This window comes from Kogia breviceps, chromosome 12 (assembly GCF_026419965.1).
Source record: "Kogia breviceps isolate mKogBre1 chromosome 12, mKogBre1 haplotype 1, whole genome shotgun sequence".
In the NCBI taxonomy this organism is placed as follows: domain Eukaryota; kingdom Metazoa; phylum Chordata; class Mammalia; order Artiodactyla; family Physeteridae; genus Kogia; species Kogia breviceps.
Window position 1 is genome coordinate 11,876,711 of NC_081321.1, and position 19,710 is coordinate 11,896,420.

The window sequence follows — 19,710 nt, forward strand, 5'->3', positions numbered from 1 at the left end:
ATCAATCGGGAGGACAGTGTAAGGTTTTGGCTTTTATGGAGTGAGATGAGAAGCCATTGGAGAGCTTCAGGTTAAAGAATGAGTTAATCTGACTGCCATCCTAAAAAGAATCGTATTAAAACTAGGTGGAAAACAGACTATAATTTTAAAGTTGTTATGGACTGAATGGTATCCCCCCAAATTCATATGCTGAAGCCCTAACCCCCTGTATGAATGTGTTTGGAAATAAGGCCTTCAAGGAGGTAATTAAGATTGAATGAGGTCATAATATTGGGGTGCTAAGGACTAGTGTTCTTGTGAGAAGGGGAAAAGACACCAGATCTCTCTCTCTCCCCCGCCCCCCCACCCCCCACAGGGGCACAGGGGAAAGGCTATATGAGGAAACAGCAAGAAGGTAGCCATCAACAAACTGAAAAGAGAGGCCTCACCAACCAGAAGTCAACCCCAATGCCACTTTGATTTTGGACCTCTAGCATATAGAACCATAAGAAAATGTACTTCTGTGACATAGATTACTGTTTGTGGTAAATCAAATGTGTATGAAAAAAACGGCATACAGCCAAGTGGGAAATCAGGGAGATAAGACTCCAAGAAAGTAGTTCTAAGAATTCCTGAGTCAGGAAGAGGTAAGAGACATTTTAGAGGCTAAATGGAGAAGAATTCAATAAAAATAAAAAGCCAGATAAACATGAAATGGAGGAAAGAGCAGGTGGAGAGGCAGCGCTAAAAGGCAGTCATAGGGATCATATCTCTAACCAGCTGGGGAGAAGATCAATCAAAAGCAGTCACTGGGCTTCCCCGGTGGCGCAGTGGTTGAGAGTCCGCCTGCGGATGCAGGGGACGCGGGTTCGTGCCCCGGACCGGGAAGATGCCACGTGCCGCGGAGCGGCTGGGCCCGTGAGCCACGGCCGCTGAGCCTGCGCATCCGGAGCCTGTGCTCCGCAACGGGAGAGGCCACAACAGTGAGAGGCCCGCGTACCGCAAAAAACAAACAAAAAAACCAATCATTTTCCAACCCAGACTTCATTAGAAAATTCTTCACTCCGTGAGGACAAATTCAGCTTCTAATTTTTTTTTTACCCCAAGCAGTTGATCTCTGGATGAGCAAGGTACATGCAGAGTAGGATTTCTTGTGTGGGAGTAAAGATTCTAGAAGGAAGGCTGTTCATTGCGGGGTGAATATGGAAAGTGGAAAAGTGTTCTTGCCCTTCTAAGGGCAGGGGGTTGATTCATTTTTCTTTAATTTCACATTTCTTTGGCATTTCCTAGGTGTTCGTCAAAAACACTTTTTCACAATTGTGAGCCAGACCAATAACTTCGCTCCTTTCATGGTACTTATATTTGGGCTAAAGAGAAAGACAATATACACATAAGTAATCAAGATAATATCAGGCAATTATATCCCCTGTGAAGAAATTACAGCAGAATGGTGGGATAGAGTGTCCGTTTTCTTGCACAGAATGCATTATTAGACACTTTTATCTTTCCTCCCTCCCTCTCTCCTGCTGTCCTTTTCTTCCTCCTTTTCATTCTTCACACATTTTATTAAGCCTGTATTATGTGTCAGGTGTATCTGGTTCATATTTTTATACTCCCTAGCCCTCACCCAAGATAGTGTTTCGCACCTAATAGGCACTCTGAAAGTTGTTTGAAAGATTTAGTTATTCACAGACTTCAATTTTAGTAAATGAAGAACATAAGATGTCAAAAGACAGGAAAGACAAAAATTAAGCACAATTAACACAGAAACAGGTTAAAATTAGATGACAGTGAGCCTTATTGGCACAAATAATGACTATCTCAATATGGCATTCGAAATAGCAGGACGGCATCATTTATCTCACTTTTGTGTCTCATCTGTCTTATGAATTCGGAGAAGGCAAGGCATTTTGCCAAATTTAGGAGCAATTCAAATTTTACGTATTAAGAGTTTCTACGGAAACTTGTGTATGTCTGTATGTGATTGCCGGCAAGCTAAAAATTTCCGAGTGAAAAGAAAATCAGTTCTTAAAACAGTGAGAAAGGGAGGGAGGGAGGGAGGGAGAGACAGAGAGACAGTGACAGAGAGACAGAGAGAGCGCGAGAAACCCAATGTGCACAGTTAATTGTAAAGAATCAGAATCAGATGGTCCGACCTCTTCTTAAGAGGCAGAAGGGAAAACAGTGATGGGTGGAGTGCATTTTGGAGGTCGTTGCCTTTCATCACAGAGCCTTCGTATGTCGGGTGACTAACAAGGGTAGGCCGATTTCCCCTGGTAAAGTAGCTTTGGAGGACACAAGCCAAACAGTTTTCCTCTTAATTCTCCTGGTAATAGCAATTTATCTTTTTCAAGCAGCGTGAGAGTGGAGCAAGGCACACGGATGCAGATGCCAGACCTTCCTTCCCACCTCCTGTGTAAATGTTATAATAGGCTTTACCTGACTTAGCAGTACAGTAGAGTGAAGGCGCCCAGGATTCATTTTGATCCCTACTTCTGCTCGCAAAGGCTCCATATGCTTGTAGAAAAGATCAGCATTAAGCGGAAAAAGTCACAGCCCCACTAACGCTTTCAGGGAGTGTGGGGTTTACCGTAACATACAAACCAATCCGAAATCTAAGGCAGAAAGTTATGGGTGTCCAAGGGTGGAAGAGGCTGATCCGCAGCTGACAGTAGGCAGATAGATGGTGCAATTGGTGTGAGGTCGCATTTCAACATTTTTGCATAAATTCCCTCAACCTAAGGCATATAAACACATGTTCATGAAAGAACCCACATGACTATTTTCAGGAGATTACATAAAATATGTATGTCCCTCTGTCCTCCTAACCAATTACTTTCCCTAAGGAAAAAACATAAAAAGTCTGAAAAGTGATTAAAAATTTTACCTTGTTACAAATAACTGGCAATTAACGCATTCACATCCACATTTCTGTGTTCTCAGTTACAGCTGGGATGTATTGTAAAATAACTATCACTTTTGAACTTTTCAAACTGGGATCCACCGTATCAATGGTGGCAGGCGACTCAAAACACAATGTAGATTTTGTATCAATCAGAATGTCAAATGATCTCATTAGAGTTTCAGGTCTATACGTGGGTGAATTTCAACTACTCGGCGTTTCCTGCCTGAAAGTTTAGCAAAGATTAAGTCATTTACCAGCGGCAGTTGGCAGAAGCAACTGAGTAGAAGCTTTGATGAAATGTGTCAGTCATTTTCCAGCAGCTCTGCCTTTGACAGCCGGCTACAGGGAGTAACCGCTGTCACTAAGCTACACCAATGTAGCTGGAGTTCTTTTGACAGAATATTTCTTCTCTACATTTTTGCCTTTAACTTGTTTGTGAACCCTTTACTTCTACGATTGTTTTTACCCTTAAAATTAACTTTCTGGGCTTCCCTGGTGGCGCAGTGGTTGAGAATCCGCCTGTCGATGCAGGGGACACGGGTTCATGCCCCGGTCCGGGAAGATCCCACGTGCCGCGGAGTGGCTGGGCCCGTGAGCCATGGCCGCTGAGCCTGCGCGTCCGGAGCCTGTGCTCCGCAACGGGAGAGGCCACAACAGTGAGAGGCCCGCGTATCGAAAAAAAAAAAAAAAAAAATTAACTTTCTGACGATCATACCCTGGAATTCTTTTTCGAAAAAAAAATTGGGGGGAATAATAAATTGAAGGGATGAGCTTTAGAAGTTGTATGAAGAAACAGCACATAGATAGTACATAATTAAAGAGTGAATGTCACCTACTCTCCCACTTATATAATATTTTGTTCCCAGTTTTACTTAAGATTAACTACCTACTCTTACTTAGCTGAATTCTCAGAGTCAAATATTGTTTCTGGTCTTGTCCCTCGCATAAGTCTGAAGTAAATCCAGTGTCTGGTGGTGCTGGTATACAGCATAAACTCTAAACATCTGCTTGTGACAGAACTATGTAAAGCCAAAAAATCTTGGCCTTCCAAGGGTCTCAGTAACAGATCACTGCAGGAATTATTCCAACCATTTCAAATACTGAGCTTCCAAAATACTGCACTTCTCTTTCTCTGAGGAATTGGTAGTGATCAGATACTAATAAAATTTGCAGTCTCTGAACATGTACACAAATATCACATAAAATGATAAGCAAATTTAACACATAGAAAAGTGAATTTGAAGCAATGACCATCTGTTATTAAAACAGTAATTTTATCCAATCTTTACATATTTTTCTTAAACTAAAAGAAGCTACTTTAAATTTATCTTATATAAAAAATCAGCACCAGGTTCATGACTTGTGTTTGAAAGTGTCTCATGGAATTCTTAACCACACAGCAGTATTTTTAGTTAATAACTCAGTAATAACTAGGTAGACTGACCTTTTATAATGAAATGTATTAGCCTGGGCACTATTACCATAAACCAGAAGCAGAGGACCTTCTAATTCAAAACTATCCTCTCCAATTAGCTTAGGTGTGTTTTAAAATTGGAATATTCATTTTAGGATTTTACATGTTGATTTAAGGCATTTGTGAAGAGGCATGTGTTAAGGAAAATGAACCAAACAGTAGAAGCATTGTTAAATATTTTCTAAATATTAAGGACCTTTATTTGGGTTTAATTTTTATTTATTTTTATTTTTTTAATTAATTAATTTATTTTTTTTGCGGTACGGGGGCCTCTCACTGCTGTGGCCTCTCCTGTTGCGGAGCACAGGCTCCGGACGTGCAGGCTCAGTAGTTGTGGCTCACGGGCCCAGCCGTTCCGCGGCACGTGGGATCCTCCCGGACCGGGGCACGAACCCGTGTCCCCTGCATCGGCAGGTGGACTCTCAACCACTGCGCCACCAGGGAAGCCCCTGGGTTTAATTTTTAAAGGAGAATATTTTACTTAAAAAAATTGACAGTTTTGTTGTGAGATCTTGAAAACCTTTAGGAGGTGAATTATCAAGTGGCATTGATTTGAGGGGGAAAAAGACATGTCAACAGATAATTACAATAAAGTGTGATAAGTGCTATTAGGAGGATTTGTGCCAGGTCCTCTGAGAGGGCTCCTCCCCTTCCATATGGGAATTTTGGCAGTGACAGAATCAGGGTGTGGGTGGATCTGCAGAAGTAATGGCAGTCAGGTCAGAGGATTAAAGAACTCTTGAAGTAGGGACTTAAAACAGTCTTCTGATGGTATATTGACTTTGAAGGAAATAATGTTAAATAGGTTAAAAGAAAGACATTATTACAATTATCTAAGAACTCACTCTGGCATTCTAATTGAAATTAAAATTCCACCTAAAATTGAATACAGTTATAATGCTTAAAATTTATTCAGCACTTTGTGCTTTATACAGTAATTTCTCATTGTGTTAGCATTTGCTCAAAAAGTAATTTAATTTTTAATATATTCATTCATATACCATTCATTCATTCAATATATATGGTCTGTGCCAGATACTGTGTCAGGAGTTGATAATTCAAGGAAGAGTAAGACATTGGTCCTGTGTTTACAGGACTGTATGCCAGCTAGACTGTGAACATCTTTTTTTTTTTTTTTAACAGCTTTATTGGAGAATAATTGCTTTACAATGGTGTGTTAGTTTCTGCTGTATAACAAAATGAATCAGCTATACATATACATATATCCCCATATCTCCTCCTTCTTGTATCTCCCTCCCACCCTCCCTGTCCCACCCCTCTAGGTGGTCACAAAGCACCGAGCTGATCTCCCTGTGCTATGCGACTGCTTCCCACTAGCTATTTTACATTTGGTAGTGTATATATGTCCCTGCCACTCTCTCACTTCGTCCCAGCTTACCCTTCCCCCTCCCCGTGTCCTCAGATCCATTCTCTATGTCTGTGTCTTTATTCCTGTCCTGCCCCGAGGTTCTAAAGAAGCTTTTTTTTCTCTTTTTTTAGATTCCATATATATGTGTTAGCCGACGTTATTTGTTTTTCTCTTTCTGACTTACTTCACTCTGTATGACAGACTGTAGGTCCATCCACCTCACTACAAATACTCAATTTCATTTCTTTTTATGGCTGAGTAATACTCTATTGCATACATGTACCACAACTTCTTTATCCATTCATCTGTCGATGGACACTTAGGTGGCTTCCATGTCCTGGCTATTGTAAATAGAGCTGCAGTGAACATTGTAGTACATGAATCTTTTTGATTTATGGTTTTCTCAGGGTATATGCCCAGTAGTGGGATTGCTGGGTCGTATGGCAGTTCTATCTTTAGTTTTTTAAGGAACCTCCATACTGTTCTCCATAGTGGCTGTATCAATTTACATTCCCACCAACAGTGCAAGAGGGTTCCCTTTTCTCCACACCCTCTCCAGCATTTATTGTTTGTAGATTTTTTGAGGATGGCCATTTTGACAGGTGTGAGGCGATACCTCATTGTAGTTTTGATTTGCATTTCTCTAATAATTAGTGATGTTGAGCATCCTTTCATCTGTTTATTGGCAATCTGTATATCTTCTTTGGAGAAATGTCTATTTAGGACTTCTGCCCACTTTTGGATTGGATTGTTTGTTTTTTTGATATTGAGCTGCTTATAAATTTTGGAGATTAATCTTTTGTCCTTTGCTTCATTTGCAAATATTTTCTCCCATTCTGAGGGTTGTCTTTTGGTCTTGTTTATGGTATCCTTTGCTGTGCAAAAGCTTTTAAGTTTCATTAGGTCCCATTTGTTTATTTTTGTTTTTAGTTCCATCTGTCTAGGAGGTGGGTCAAAAAGGATCTTGCTGTGATTTATGTCATAGAGTGTTCTGCCTATGTTTTCCTCTAAGAGTTGTATAGTGTCTGGCCTTATATTTAGGTCTTTAATCCATTGTGAATTTATTTGTGTGTATGGTGATAAGGAGTGTTCTAATTTCATTCTTATCCATGTAGCTGTCCAGTTATCCCAGCACTACTTATTGAAGAGGCTGTCTTTTCTCCATTGTATATCCTTGCCTCGTTTGTCATAGATTAGTTGACCATATGTGTGTGGGTTTACCCCTGGGCTTTCTATCCTATTCCATTGATCTATATTTCTGTTTTTGTTCCAGTATCATACTGTCTTGATTACTGTAGCTTTGTAGTATAGTCTGAAATCTGGGAGCCGGATTCCTCCCGCTCCGTTTTTTTTTTTCTCAAGATTGCTTTGGCTATTCGGGGTCTTTTGTGTTTCCATACAAATTGTGAAATTTTTTGTTCTAGTTCTGTGAAAAATGCCAGTGGTAGTTTGATGGGGATTGCACCGAATCTGTAGATGGCTTTGGGTAGTATAGTCATTTTCCAAATGTTCATTCTTCCAATCCAAGAACATGGTATTTCTCTCCATCTGTTTGTATCATCTTTAATTTCTTCATCAGTGTCTTATAGTTTTCTGCATACAGGTCTTTTGTCTCCTTAGGTAGGTTTATTCCTAGGCATTTTATTCTTTCTGTTTGAATGGTAAATGGGAGTGTTTCCTTAATTTCTCTTTCAGATTTTTCATCATTAGTATATAGGAATGCAAGAGCTTTCTGGGCATTAATTTTGTATCCTGCTACTTTACCAAATTCTTTGATTAGTCCTAGTAGTTTTCTGGTAGCATCTTTAGGATTCTCTGTGTATGTATAATGTCATCTGCAAACAGTGACATCTTCACTTCTTCTTTTCTGATTTGAATTCCATTTATTTCATTTTCTTCTCTGATTGCTGTGGCTAAAACTACCAAATCTATGTTGAATAATAGTGGTGAGAGTGGACAACCTTGTCTTGTTCCTGATCTTAGTGGAAATGGTTTCAGTTTTTCACCACTCAGAATGATGTTGGCTGCAGGTTTGTCATATATGGCCTTTATTATATTGAGGTAAGTTCCCTCTATGCCTACTTTCTGGATGGGTTTTATCATAAATAGGTGTTGAATTTTGTCAAAAGCTTTTACTGCATCTATTGAGATGATCATAAGGTTTTTCTCCTTTAATTTGCTCATATGGTTTATCACATTGATTGATTTGTGTACATTGGAGAATCCTTGCATTCCTGGGATAAACCCCACTTGATCATGGTGTATGATCCTTTTAATGTGCTGTTGGTTTCTATTTGCTAGTATTTTGTTGAGGGTTTTTGCATCTATGTTCATCAGTGATATTGGCCTGTAGTTTTCTTTGTTTGTGACATCTTTGTCTGGTTTTGGTATCAGGGTGATGGTGGCCTCGTAGAATGAGTTTGGGTGTGTTCCTCCCTCTGCTATCTTTTGGAAGAGTTTGAGAAGGATAGGTGTTAGCTCTTCTCTAAATGTTTGATAGAGTTAACCTGTGAAGCCATCTGGTCCTGAGCTTTTGTTTGTTGGAAGATTTTTAATCACATAGAGTGTGAACATCTTTGAGGGCTAATGTATTTGAAGCATTTAGGTACTCATGAAATGTTCATTGACTGAATAATTCAATGCGTGTTTTGATCAACGTGGCAAATGATAAACTCATTGGTGCTGGAGTTAGAAGACCTGATTTTAAGTTTCAGCTTGCTATACTAGTGTGATCCTGGAAAATTCACTTAGCCCTTTTCAGTCTCAGTTTCCTCATTGTCGGGTAGAATCATCTCTCTCTTATAAGGTTTTCATGAAGACGGATGTGAAAGTGCTTTCTAATCTAAAGTGCTGTGCTATTTAGATGTTAGTCATCACTACAAATAAGATTCCAGTATTCTACATTATAGAACAACATTTAAAGGGAAGTGACTCTATCAGAAGTAAAGCAATGTAGCCTTTCCAGAATGGATAAATCAAGTGTGCTGGTCATGGAAGGATGTCAAGTACCCTGGGGGAAATACATCAGTTATTAGAATCAGAGGTCAAGACAGATGGCTGTATAGGTGAGCAGACTAAAGGGCACTGGAAGTGTTGTGACTTGTTGGTAGCGCAGATCTTAAAGAGCTGTAAATGAAGGTACAGTGTTCTAAGTCTGACTAGCAGCAAGGCAAGCTTGCTCCAAGGTCAGTGAATGGTTCCAGCTGTCATCACACAGACATCTGAATGTTGGTTTTGGTATTCTGACAATATTTGGAACGCCACTGAATGGGAGCTAAGGAACTGGATGGGTTTATAGATAAAAGGGTATCATGGATGTTGATGAAAACATGTGAAGACAAAATTAATTGAACTGAGGTGGGGTTCATAGGCTGGATGACAGGGATCATAATTATGATGCTGTTACTACCACCACTACCACCAATATATTGACAGTTTACCAAGCATTCTACCTTATTTCTATTAACAATCATTAAAAGCTTGTAAAGCACTTATGCTCATTTTATTTTACAGATACAAGCATACATTCATATAAGCATATACATGCTTATAAGTGACTTATAAGCATCAAGTGCCACTATTGTAAGCAAATTGACTCAGCTCTTATAAATCCAGGTCCCCTGCTAATTCATGTGAGATGCCTGGTTCTTTATGTCAGGACGCCAGGATGTCAGGGTGCAGTACAGCTTGGACTGGGGGAACAGCATTTGCTACAGGATGTCTTGAATTATTTTATATATATATATGTTTTCTCCCTTATGAAGTGGAAGCTTCTTTTTTAAAATTCATTTTATTGGAGGATAGTTGATTTACAATGTTTTATTAGTTTCAGGTGTACAGCACAGTGATTCAGTTATGCATATACATACATTCATTCTTTTTCAGATTCTTTTCCCATATAGGTTATTACAGAATATTGAGTAGAGTTTCCTGTGCTATACATTAGGTCCTTCTTGATTATCTGTTTTATAATAGTGTGTGTATGTTAATCCCAAGTTCCTAATTTATCCCTCCCCACCATGTTTCCCCTTTGGTAACCATAAGTTTGTTTTTTGATGTCTGTGAGTCTGTTTCTGTCTTGTAAGTAAGTTCATTTATATCCTTTTAAAAAAATTAGATTCCACATGTGAGCGATATTGTATGATATTTGTCTTTCTCTGTCTGACTTACTTCACTTAATATGATAATCTCTAGGTCCACCCATGTTGCTGCAAATGCCATTATTTCATTCTTTTTTATGGCTATATTCCATTATATATATTCCATTTTATGTATGTACCACATCTTTATCCATTGCTCTGTCAATGGACATTTATGTTGCTTCCATGTCTTGGCTGAAGTGGAAACTTCTTGAGAGCAGTAAACATGATCTTATTGTCCTTTTTCAAAGGGCAGTATGAGTACCTAGTAGATTGGATAAATTAATTTTAGCAATTATTAATATTATAATAATAAGCTATTCCATTCAAATAGTTAGCCATTCTTTCCATCTCTAACACAAATATACCAGTTTCACTACTGAGCCCATTTCTTTTCCATTGGGCTAGATCTCTCTAATATATCCCACAACCAGCACATCATGGCAAGCCTCTTCAGGCAGGGAAGTTCCTAAGCATGGCTCCTTGATGACTTGTTTGTCCATGACCATGATCCTCTCTGCTATAAACATAGCACATGGCACACCTAATCTGCAATGCATCATCCCTTTTTTTTCTTGCTTGCTTCTCCATTCTTCAAAATTAATATTTCAAAATAAAATATTCAGCTTAATAAAGGAAGGAGAGACAAAAGGGAAAACCTAACAAGTTGAAGTAGAATGAATGAAGAAAAACAAATGAAAGAAACGTCGGACTTTAAGACATTACTTGTATTCAAAATTAATTTGCATGTCTACTTATTCATAGAATGGAAGCTTAGGTGAGACCAGAATATGAGAGAGACACGCATTTTTATTGTTTATGAAGCTGCTTCTGGTAGTGTAGGATCTGTCTGGCTCTCATTGCATACCAGGTTCTTTCTTTCCTGGCCAGATCTTTTTAGAAACCAGCTAGCAAGGGCTTCATAGGGTGGCCAGCTGGAATTGACTGAGCTGGGACCGATGGCTGCAAAAAACCCTTACTCAACAGTCCTCAACCAGCAGGCTCTAACAGAAACATCTCGGGAGCTTTCCTGGCTATCCAGGCCCACTCATCCTCCTGCCAGTGAGATATCAGAATGTCTCATGGAGCATATGTAAGGGTTGAAAAATCTTCCTGGTTGATTGGGCTCCCCTCTGCCTATCATTGGTCTGAGGATTGCTGGCTAGTGGTTAATTTTTGAATTCAGTCACTTCTGGATTCAGATCTTGGCTCAGCCACTTGCTAGCTCTGGATAAACTACATACTCTCTGATCCTCTTATTCTCTCATTTGGAAAATGCTATTAGTAACTCCTGAAATACTTAGGCAAAATACGCTAAAATATGTGTAAGACCTGTACAGTGAAATTTTTGTTAAAAAAGACTGATAAGAAAAATTTAAGAAGACCGAATTAATCAGAAAGTTATATCATATTCATGGATTGGAAGATTTAATATAGTTAAGAGTAATTCTTCACAAATTGATAAACATCAATATATATTCCACACAGAATCAATCTAAAGCCAATAAAAATCTTAGTGTGAGTGTGATTTATAGATAAAATGATGAGCTGATCCCAAAATTTCCAAGGAGATGCAAAGGAGCTGGTCTAGACAAAAACAATTTTGGAAAAGAGAAAAGATGTCGATGATGGAAAAGATGGAAAACTTACACTATCTGATTTCAAGACCTACTATAAAATCATAGTAGGAAATACAGCATGATATTGGCATAATGATAGACATAGAGATCAATGGAACGGAAGAGTGTTCAATTGATTTTCACAAAGGTGCCAGGATAATTCAATGAGGAATTGAATTTTTAAATTAATTAAAAAAAAAAAATCAGCTATAGGGCTTCCCTGGTGGCGCAGTGGTTGAGAATCTGCCTGCCGATGCAGGGGACACAGGTTCGTGCCCCGGTCCAGGAAGATCCCACATGCCGTGGAGTGGCTGGGCCCGTGAGCCATGGCTGCTGAGCCTGCACATCCGGAGCCTGCGCTCTGTAACCGGAGAGGCCACAACAGTGAGAGGCCCACATACCGAAAAAAAAAAAAAAAAAAAAAAAAGAATCAGCAATATGTGTGGAAAAAAAAGAATCTCTACCCCTATTTCACAATATACATTAAAATAAACTGGAGATGGATCATAGATCTAAAGACAAGTAATGAAAGTATAAAACATGTAGAAGAAAACAGAAAAAAAACCTTTTTAACATTGGGGTAGACAAAGATTCCTTAGGACACAAAAAGCATACAAGAAAATAGTTGATACATTAGACTGCATCAAATTAAATCTTCTGCTCTTCCAAAGACACCATTGAGTAAATGAAAAGGAAAGTAAAAAACTGAGGAAAATACATGCAATATCTAACAAAGAACTGGAATCCAGAATGGATCAATTACTCCTACAATTCACTAAGAGGCAAACAACCGTCCAAAATGAGCAAGAGATTTGAACATATACTTTTAAAAAGAAGATGTATAATGTCCAGTAAACACATAAAAAGATGCTGAACAGTATTAGTTGTTAGGGAAATTCAAGTTAAAAACCAAAACCAATACAACTTCACACCCACTAGAATGGTTAAAATGAAAAAGACTGACAATACTTAGTGTTGGTGAAGAAGTGGATCAATGGAAAAAAAAAACATGTTTTGCTTGAGGGCATATAAAATAGTACAATCACGTTGGGAAACAGTTAGACAGTTTCTTATAAAATTAAATATACACTCATACCTAACAATTCTACCCCTAAGTATACATCCAAGAGAAATGAAAACGTAATGTCCACAGTAAGGTATGTATACAATTGCTCATAGCAGCTTTTAAATAACAGCCCCAAACTGGAAACGACTCAAATATCTATCCACTGGTGAATGGATAAGTAAATTGTATTTTAGCCATAAAATGGGATATTACTCAGCAATAAAACTGAATGAATTGATATAGCAACACTGATGAACCTCAAAATATAATTCTGGGGAAAAGAAATCAGACACAAAAACGTATACACTGTATCATTCCATTTAAGTGAAATTTTAAAACAGGTAAAAAGAATCCATTGTGACAGATCAGATCCGTGGTTGCCTGGGTGAGGAAAGAGAGAGCTTGACCCAAAAGGGATTAAAGAGAACAGTTTGAAATGTTCTGTATTTTGGTTTACATGGTGGTCACATCGTATATTCATCTAACAAAACTCATCAAACTTTATGCTTAAAATGAATTCATATTATTGTTTAAAATTGTACCTCAATATAACTGACTTAAAAAAAATCCTGTCACCTGTAATTCCTGTGAGGAAAAAAACTTATACACACATATGCACACAATATACATGTGATATTATATATATATATATATATATATATATTATATATATGATAATATGTATATAGTACTTAGCAAGTGTCTTGCATATAGTAACAAAAAGAATAAATAAATTGTATATTTAATCTACTCTTACTGTTGTCATCAGGAGACTCGGAGTCTTATTGAAAATTGGGGCAATGGTAGAAATATATGGGAGTGTGGACTCATCAGTTAAATGTTGGTCAGACTACCTGAAATTTAAGAGGGACTTACATGCCATCTTTTAAAAATACAAACTTGAAAATGTACTGGGATAATCTGAGAGATCATCAGTAGTCTAAGGTTGTGTGCATATAAGAATGAAATACAAAATATAAAATGAATTACAAATGAATGAAATACAGGAATGTAAGCTATGATCATTATAGAGTGCCAGCAACTTATAGACAAAGACTTTGATTAAAAATTTAAAAAACCCAAAACAACAGCAACAACAATAACAAAGAAAAAAAACCTACAGACAAATGAAGAAGATATTTTGTTAGCATACATTTAGGTTCTTCAATGAGAGTTGGTAAATATTGCAAGAGAAAAATTTGCAAGAGAAAGTTTTGTTGTTCTTTTAGATGCTTCATTTTGAAGAATCTGGAAGACGTCCTTTACTATGGGCATTGGTGCCATATTCATACTAAGAACATGGGTACCATGACATCAGGAAAAAACGAACCATCAAAATGAAGTGGAAACTCGGTAGTGAACCAGCAGTGAGAGGCAGTGCTGGACACGTCTCTGAGGCAAACTCCAAATGAACTGGAAAGTAGTAACCCAGCCAGAAAAATTAAGTAATGGATTTGTATCATCTTCTGGGTTCTGTACATTTGGGATAGGCTACCAGTGAAATTGTTTTGAATCTGGCAATGGACTTGACTCATGTGCCTTTCCAAAGGACTGTGGCCTTAAACTTCCGTAAAGAAAAAAAAAAAAAATGACCTGTTTATAGGATGGTTTATAGAAAAAATATTTGTAGTACTAAATTCAGTGTTCAGTGCAAGTTTTTAGAGCTGATTTTTCTACTTAAAATCTTCTGATCCATCAACCACATACCAACCAACCACAACATAAAAACCAGATGCCGTCTTAGGCTGTAAGATGACCAGTCTCTGTGCTGAAATGGCAAGGTAGGGAGTACGGGCTGTAGAGATTTCATTAGGAGGGCTGATTGTGAGTGAAGAACATGAAAACTGTGTTGGATAAGGAATGAATGAAAAGAGAAGGGTCAAATATTTGAAAATCTCTCAGTAAAAGAGAAAATAAGAATTTTTCTTTCCAGCTCTCAAGGCTGGCAAGAAAGCCCATGGGTGGAAGTTACAATGTGGGAGATTTGAACTTGACTCATTGTAAAATATGGGTTTTCAGATGTTCTGCCCCTGCTGGAGTATTTCTGGGGGGGGGGGGGTAGAAATCACTGCAAGGTGGCTCCATCTCCAATGAATGGCTCTCACTGTTAACGGTGAGGAACCATTTCATAGCTGAAAGAGCAGCTCGAGAGTTTGAATTCCATCTCTGCCATGTGCTTCCGACGTGACTCTGGACACATCGCTTAAGCTTTCTGAGCTCATTTTCTCCGACTTGAGAATGGTACTTTCCTCAGAACATTTTTGTGACAAACTAATACACAGATGGTACTTAGCACAGGATCTAGCACTTAGTAAGTGTACATTAAATGTTAACCTACTAATGACAATTACTACCTTTCTGGGGAACTGGGGTGGAGATTTCTGTGTGAAATGAGAGGTTGGGCAAGATGATCTCTAAAATTTCTTCCATTTCTATGTTTCAGTGGTTCAGCGTGTTGGGAAACAGCCTTCGTTTCAGAGGTTTGCAGCTCATTGGAAAGTGACATCTAGCCTTTGTTGTGGAATTATATTCCATGAAGGTAAGCCTCATCTAGGTTAGATTTCACATGAATTTTCAAGCCAGTTAAAATGTTTACAGATGAGGCTGGCTTCTCTCTCCAGCAAGTCCTTTATCCACTTTTCATGTGTGATATTCTCAGTGAGAAAAAGAATGGAGCACAATGCCTTTTTCTGTTTTGTTTTGTTTTTCCCCAAGCACTCTACATAAGTATGGAGGGCATAGTTAGATGAGAGTTTATTAGAACATATTTGTCAACAGACTAAAATAGATAAATGAATCTCCACCCACTTATAACTCAATACATATTTATTAAACACATACTAACACACACACTATGACATAGACATATGCTAAGCACTGGAAATCCTACTCATCAAAGTCCAAATTAAATGATGCCGATGTGTATCATTTTCCATTGCTGTGTAACAGAAGATCCCCCAAATGAATGATTTTTTTGGTGTTAATTCAGCCACACAGTTCTTCTGGTCTTGGTTGTGGTCAGCTTCATCTTGGCTAGGCAGCTCTGCTTATGGCGGGTAGGTGGGATGTTGGCAGGAGTTATGGGGTGACATGTCTCTCATTCTTCATCAGGCTAGCCTTGTTCTAATTGCAGAATCAGGGGTTCAAGAGAAAGAACTGAATCTGCAAGGCCTCCAGAGCCTCGGCTTAGAACTGACACATCATCCTTCTCACCAAACCCTAGTGACCAACGCAAATCACAAGCCCAGCTCATACTCAAAAGGTGGGGTAATAGATCCCACCTCTCCATGAGAAGATCTGCAACATTGCAGAGAGCATAGACCAGGCAGACCAGTAATTTAGGCCATTAGTGCAATCTATCTTCCACAAGATGCAATCATCAAACAGACAAGAAATGCTAATATCACCCTGATACAGAATCAGACACTCTGCAAGGCATTGTAAGAGATTAACCATATTCACTGTGCAAAACGTCTTGGAAGTAATAGAAAGGTGAGCTACACAGGGGCTCGGTCAGTTCTGCCTTTCTTTACTTAGACAGTGTTCCCAACAAAAGTCCAATAAGCTGAGATCAATATATAAAAATTTAAAACAGTAGATACATCAATTATAAAATATTGTCCAGAGTAATTTAACCAAAGGTACCAGTGTAACTAGCCAGTGATGTGAGTCCTGCAGAGGTATGAAGAGTAATTATATAGTGTGAGAACCAGCGACTTCTGTTTACAGATAAGGAGTTAAACTCTCACCGCAGCGCTAGAGAAGACTTTTGAATTAATGACTAATTTCAAACAAAGCATTTAATGTTACCACTTGAAATGTTTCAGTAATAATTCAAATGGTTTAATTCTAAGCCACTTATGATTAAATTTCAAATAAGCTAAGGTATTATTAGACATTTATGGGAAAAATCATTTTTTTCCCCCTGCAAATTAAATGTTCTTCTTTGACAACGATTCAAGTTATGATGGGGGTTCTTGTTTCCTTTTAATTATAGCCCAAACACTTATATGGATAAAGCAGCAATATGATCGCTATTTCATTTTGGAGCCATTATTACCGAAATGCAAAATATCTCAATCTCTCTCCCTCTCCCCCGCCTCCTAGGTTTTCTTTTTAATCCCATAAAAGCATCTGTCTTTGATTTCAAGTGGAGTACCTGCTGTGCAGGATGCAATGCAAATCCAATTTGTGTGTAACAAAACCAAATGGGCTGAAATGAACTCTGCATTTTAAAGATGTTTTTGTTTAATCATCGCCATCCCTCGTCTTTAATGAATGCATAATCAAGTTAAACTTCAGGCAAGAAATGGAATGGCTCTTCTTAAGACAGAGAAAGCAAATTCCTGTGATATCCCTCATTGCTGTTCTGCCTCCTATTCCTGCGTTAGCAGGAAAGAAAGAAGAAAGATCTTCAAATGCATATTATGGCGAACTGTTGAGAAGCATGGCCTGGGCAGCATTACTGCTCTTTTTTCTCTGCTTTCTTCAGATATCATTATAATTATCGTTTAGAGCAGAAAGTGAGGATGCAGGATTCCGGGGTTCTTAGTTTGTTCTCCTTTTTTTCTGTATCTCATGGAAGACAGGAGGTATAATAACTAAGTACTTTGGGCATTTAGAGGAGGGTACACACCGGGAGGCATTTCTGAGCCACATGTCATCCACCCTAAATGTTGGCATGTAATTTCCTCAGTACAGAAGGTCTTTCGGGTAGTGAACTTGTGTGGTTCTTTCTTTTAGAAGGAGAGCATCTTCTCCAAAGACCTTATGATGTCAGGTGACTTTAAAAAACATTTTTTTTAGTTGAAGTATAGTTGATTTACAACGTTGTGCTAGTTTCTAGTGTACAGCAAAGTGACTCAGTTATATACACATACATATTCTTTTTCAGATTCTTTTCCCTTATAGGTTATTACAAAATATGGAGTAGAGTTCCCTGTGCTATACTGTAGGTCCTTGTTGGTTATCTATTTTATATATAGTAGTGTGTTTATGTTAATCCCAGACTCCTAATTTATTCCTCTTCACCCCTTTCCCCTTTGGTAACCATAAATTTGTTTTCTATGTCTGTGGGTCTATTTCTGTTTTGGAAATAAGTTCATTTGTATCATTTTTTTTAGATTCCACATATAAGCGATATCATATGATATTTGTCTTTATCTGGCTTACTTCACTTAGTATGATAATTTCTAGGTCCATCCATGTTGCTGCAAGTGGCATTATTTCATTCGTTTTATGACTGAGTGATATTCCATTATGTCTCTCTCTCTCTCTCTCTCTCTATATATATATATATATATATATATACCACATCTCTGAAGAAAAGTATAAGTTGAAAAGATACATGTACCCCAATATTCAGTGCAGCACTATTTACAATAGCCAAGACATGGAAGCAACCTAAGTGTCCATCAACAGATGAATGGATAAAGAAGATGTGGTATATATGTACAACAGAATATTACTGAGATGACTTTTGTGTAGTCATAATACTGGACAAATTAATTCCAAACAAGGAAAGGGGATGAGAGGATATTTTATAATGATAGACCTTAGAGATCATCTGATTTACTCATTTTACAGATGAGAAAGCTGAGCTTGAAATGTACACTGACTGATGTGGAGTCAGATGGTTAATGAGTAGGAGAGTTGGAGCTGGAACGCTGGTCTCTTGGTCCTCAGTCTTTACAAAGCAATCCTGCAGTATAACACTGAGTTCCTGCAACACAGCAATGAACCTCACAAAGGAAATATATTCTAGAAGAATCGTTAAGGGATGAAATGTCTACACGAACTTTTCATTAAAGGTAAATGCGAATTACAACAGGATTAGGTACAGTGTATGCAATGTATGGTTTTTGGTTGTCAAGCAAAAATCTAGAGATTTATGAGGAGAATGTAGGTCTTCATTTCTTCTGATTACTTTTAATGGTTAAGAATTAGGATTGACTTTATCTATAGCTGAGAGTCTACATGGTAAGATCTATAAAACTCTGAGATGGACAGTTACACATCTGCCAGAAATTCCAATATTGCAAAGTTATTTTTATATGATAAGGCATTGTCTTCTATTAGGAGAAAATTCTTTTGGAGCAGTAACACTACCAACCAGCATCTGACCTTTACTCTTAAATTTCTAAAGGTTCATCAATTTCCTTTTTGATAGGAATATCTCCCTGGGGGCATGGCCCTGTGATTGTGTACCATGGTTAAGTTTTTACTTTTTGCTTTTCTTTCCCTTGCCTAAGGAACAATATCCAAAAAAATATGAACAAGACCAATGTCAAAAAGCTATTGTCTATGTTTTCTTCTAGAAGTTTTATGGTTTCAGGTCTTACATTTAATTCTTTAAACCATTTTGAATTTATTTTTGTGCATGGTGTGAGAGAGTAGTCCAGTATGATTCTTTTCCACGTAGCTGTCCAGTTTTTCAACACCATTTATTGAAGAAGCTCTGTTTTCCCCATTGTTTATTCTTGGCTTCTTTGTCATAGACTAATTGCCCGTACAAGTGTGGGTTCATTTCTGAGCTCTCTATTCTGTTCTATTGATCTGTGTTTCTGATTCTGTGCCAGTGCCATACTATTTTGATCACTGGAGTTTTTTTTTTAACACCTTTATTGGCATATGATTGCTTTACAATGGTGTGTTAGTTTCTGCTTCATAACAAAGTGAATCAGCTATACATATACATATATCCCCATAACTCTTCCCTCTTGCATCTCCCTCCCTCCCACCCTTCTAGGTGGTCACAAAGCACCGAGATGATCTCCCTGTGCTATGTGGCTGCTACCCACTAGCTATCGGTTTTATATTTGGTAGTGTATATATGTCCATGCCACTCTCTCACTTCGTCCCAGCTTCTGCTTCCCCTCCCCTGTGTCCTCAAGTGCATTCTCTAGTAGGTCTGCGTCTCTTCCCGTCCTGTCCCTAGGTTCTTCATGAACTTTTTTTTTTTTTTAGATTCCATACATATGTGTTAGCATACGGTATTTGTTTTTCTCTTTCTGACTTATTTCACTCTATATGACAGACTCTAGGTCCATCCACCTCACTACAAATAACTCAATGTTGTTTCTTTTTATGGCTGAGTAATATTGCACTGTGTATATGTGCCACATCTTCTTTATCCATTCATCTATCGATGGACACTTAT